The sequence below is a fragment of the Neodiprion lecontei genome, chromosome 5 (genome assembly GCF_021901455.1).
Source record: "Neodiprion lecontei isolate iyNeoLeco1 chromosome 5, iyNeoLeco1.1, whole genome shotgun sequence".
Taxonomy (NCBI): domain Eukaryota; kingdom Metazoa; phylum Arthropoda; class Insecta; order Hymenoptera; family Diprionidae; genus Neodiprion; species Neodiprion lecontei.
In genome coordinates this window covers 1,426,865-1,431,355 of record NC_060264.1, presented here as the reverse complement: position 1 = coordinate 1,431,355, position 4,491 = coordinate 1,426,865, and the positions used below count along the sequence as shown (strand labels likewise).

At 38.3% G+C, this 4,491-nt stretch overlaps 1 protein-coding gene across 8 annotated transcripts in view; it reads right to left on the bottom strand.

The window, feature by feature from the left end:
- The window catches only part of LOC107217655 (phosphatase and actin regulator 1), a 153,848-nt gene that overhangs the window by 58,169 nt on the left and 91,188 nt on the right, over positions 1-4,491 (bottom strand). The gene's annotated exons all lie outside the window — the stretch shown is intronic.

Here is a 4,491-nt window from a genome sequence, read left to right as displayed (position 1 = left end):
CAAACGACGTACGATGACCGTTGTCCGTGTATTTCGCGTAGGTATGATTACTACCGCAAGAAGCGACGACGATAACGCGCATGCGCTCAAGATCATTGCGACGTGGTATAGATACAGGTATAACGCGTGTAAGCTTTATGAATTCAAATATTTGCCGATTTAATTCAAATTTTATCACAGAGATTGGTGAATCGAAAATCAAAACTTGATCGAGCATTTGTCAAATAAATTCACCTTACGGATACCTTAAATTTTGAATAATTTCAGAACGATTTAAGTTAAAAAATTGATATATGGGAGCGATCTCCGCCAACTCGGCCACTTTTTACTTATTTATTTATTTTTTTTATCCTCTAGGATCTGTTCCATGTAGTACAACTCTCAAAGTTACTCTCCGTGAATTTTTTTTTAGATTTTTCAATTCACTCGTTTCGGAAATATTTTTATTTTTTTTTTCTAACCCGTATATTATGTAAGATTGAAGTCGGACAAAAAAAAACTTTAATACAACAAAGTTTTGTCGTTACACGAACTATTCGATGCAATACGTGTTATATTTTTGATGGCGTCAGAATGACTATTTTCAGAGGGGAAAAAAAAATGGAAATAATTTTCCTTTCAATGCGAAACCTTTGATTCCGCTGTAAATTTTACAGGGTATTTGGCAGTGTATTGGAAACGTTTAAAAAAAAAATTGGCACCTTGGAACTCGAAATTCTTGTCCGGTAGAAAAAAGTAATTCATTGAAAAAGGTGAATTAATGTGCATCTGAGTTTCTTGTTTCCATTAAATTATTTTTTTTTAGATTATTAACAGACAAAATTCACAAAAATTTTGATACATTATTCTTAAATATTCGTTTTACCTCATTAAATATTTCTCTTCCCCGTCCAAAAAATTTTATTCTAAAACAACCAACTCGAAAGCGGCAAGTTTTTTGACGAGGACTGAACGAGAGATCCGTTCGTCATTAAATTTAGCGTCGTTTCAACTCGACAAGGATCGTTTGCAGCTTAATTCCTCGCGTCGTTTGTTCGCTTTCGCAAATACAGTCTTCCTCTTTTTTTTTTCCCCCTCCTCTTATCCCGCGAGACGAAAACGGGGATTCATCTTCTTGTCGTCAGGGGCGGGTGACACGCTTCTTATTACGAATTCGGCTCACCTTATACGTGGTTCCGATCTTCCGAACTCCACGCCAACGAAACGACTCAGGTATAAAGTTACGCGCGACGTTCCCAGAGAGAATGAGATTGATACCGCGCCGATTCCTCGTCGATTCTCCCCAGCAGCTTCGAAGATGGATTATTCTGGCTCCGTCAAACAAACGAACGGATCCGAGTATTTGGCTGACCGATTCGAGAAGAAACGTTGGAACAGGATCAGCGATATGGGTTTGAGCCGCAGAGGCTGCTGCGGGAGGCGAAAAGCTTCGACGAGAAGATATCGGGACCGATCGTTAATCAAGATGAGCGCCACCAGCGAACATACGAATTCATCTTTGCCTCCCTTTCTCCCGCTTTACGGAATTCTGACCGCGGTTCATTTTTGATGTGAAACATCTATAGCCGCACGTAAAACAGATTTCAGGCGTGGCGACCCAAGCCGTGGCGACGCGTCGCCGCCCGTGTTTTGTTTTTGTTTACTACAGTACACATAACCTGTGTTTAACTTGAAAACAAATTATTCTGATAATAAAATGTCTGACAGTAATAATTTAGAGAGTGAAAGTGATCAGCCTCCTGCAAAAAAAGCAAAATCACCCGATGACACACTATCAAGTCATCAGTAAGTTAATTATATTTTTATAATTAAAGTGTGCATTTATCTGTGCATTAAGCACGCGTATATTTGGTGTGTTTTAACGCCAGTAAATGTAAAATTATACTGATTTTTATTTTAATGGATTATTAATTTTAATTAATTTTAATTTTTTTGAATTGATTAGTAATTATAATTAATTTTAACTTTACAAAATAATGTCGATGTTTCACATCTGCCAGGCGTCCCGTGATGGCTCATTTTTTTTTTATCTTTCTTTTTCTTAAGATGCACTCAAAATTTTTTTGACGTATACTGAAAAAAAATTGTTGTAAAACCCGAAGGAGGTAGAAGAATATTTGGAAGTCAATACCGATATTTTAATATTTTCAACTTATTTTTACGTGTACACCTTACGGACTTGTATATATATATATATATGTTACGTAACCTTCTTCTGTCACACGTATATCGGAAATCGATTTGAGGAAATAAAAAAAAAAAAAAAGAAAGAAAAGTTGCAATAAATTTTCACCGACGTTCGCGTCGTCGAAGCTGTCAATGTGAGAAATTCGATGCAGACGGATAGTTTAATTCGACGTTGCGGTTGGATGGAAAAGGATATACATATAGAAAAAAAACCACAAAAAGATGAATGAAAGATAGATAGATATATATATATATAGAGAGAGAGAGAGAGAGAGAGGGAGAGAGAGAGAACAAAAGAAATCGATATTTGCAATCTCCCTCGACTACGTGTATCAGCGTCAGTAGTTTTGATGCCTTTTCGATGTACGTCGCGCGATACATTCGCGAAAAACGAAGATATGTATATAAATACGAGGACGCGTTAAACGAAACAACGACGACGTTATAAATCGCGCGAGGTTTTCGCATTCGTTCAACGGAGACCTTCTTGGAAAGAAGGTACGAACGAAGAATTTCCGAGTTCCAGAAATACGCGCGCAGAGATTTATGAATGGAGAAGAAAATTTCTGTGAGAAGTTGTATATTTTTACACAAACAGGTATCGCGGTCCCTTTTGCTTTTTTTTTTTTTTTTTTTTGTTTTTTTCCTTTTCCGTACACTTCTACCGCTTCTTCTATTTCTCTCTCCTCACTGCTCCTCGAGTGTTATCCACGCACGGTATTGTCCTTCTCCATGACTTTTTACACACTTCACTCACGAATCGCCAGAGAGGTTTCCCCGCAATAACAGACGCGGATAAAAATGGAAAATCATACGACTATAAGACGGAACATCGTGGGTGGTTGTGGGTACGTATTTTCATACCTGAAACGCGAAGGTCGTCTGATAACTCGGCGTGTGATGTAACACGGGTTGTAAAAACGGCGCAAAGCGGAGACACGCGAGGTAATTGATCGTCGTTAATAACGTTAGTATATAATATGCTTATACCCGACTGTAACGTCAAGTTTCGCGTAAATTTTTGCAATATTTTACACCGTCATGAATTAAATAACGATGAAACGGGAGAAACGTGAAAGAGAAAGAAAAATATCGATCTAGTTTACGACGGACGGACAGTTTTTAAATATCATCAAGATTATGCGAATCGTCGAAAAAAAAAAAAAAAGTTTTGTAAAGTCAAGTTGCACATAATTCATCAAGTTTTATCTTTGTTCTTTATTTTTGTAATTTTTATAATTTTTTTCTTTCTTTCTCTTTTGACGAAATTTCGCCGTACAATATAACCGGGGGTGTTTTTTTTCCCCGCAGCCGTTGTACGAGACACTGACTTATTCATGGATAGATTTTACGACTACGGGTGTGCAGGAGAAAAAGAGTTGGTCGGGTTCAGAGGTCGACCCAGTAAAGTAACGCGTTCACGCGGCGAAACGTATCTTCTTCAGCACCGTTGGTTCGTTGGTTTTTCGTCGAGGGTTTCGAGGCGAATCCTCGCCCATTTTCACGTCCACGGCGATGAAGACAAAGGGGCGAAAACGAGCCGCTTTGACGTGTTTAGAAAATCCCCGCTTCTCAACGTTACGGAGAAATCATTTATTTGGCGAGCTTGAAAGTTTGCGCGATGATAAGTAAATCGTCAAAAGTTTCGTTGTATCGACGATAATCCGATGGATAACTATCAACGTAATTTCACGGATGCAAAACACTTTGCAAATTTATATACTCAAACACTTGAAAAGATGACGGAGCCACTTACTTATCTTATAAAAGTGATTTTACAATCAAAATTCTACCCAAGCGGTTAATTGCTCGTGCAAGAATTGTTTCGCATTGTAACGCTACAGCTGAAAATTAGATCGTAATGATTTGTCATTAAACCTTCGGGGCTCGGAAATTCCACAAATGTCTACGTGGCTGGGTTAGAATTCGTAAATGCGACTCGAACAATTTGGAATAATGTTTTGGGTCCGGCGGATGGAGTCGGACAGAATTCAAGGGTTAATTGTTACAAGAATGGCTTGACATTTGCAAAACAAAGCAAACAAACGACACCCACGACGTTTATTATTAATTCTACGACATAATACCTGATTTTACAAAGTCAAGTGATGTAAGACATTTAATGTTCGACCTACTCGCGTCTTCGCAATAATCCGACTCGAGCTCCGAAATACACGAAAGATGCTCGCAGAATCGAGAACGAAAAGAATTTCCGGAGATAATTTAAGGACACGAATCCTCAGGCAGACTAAAGTGTGGAACCGATGAAATTACACTCAGCGCTCATGAATATCGCAACTCGTT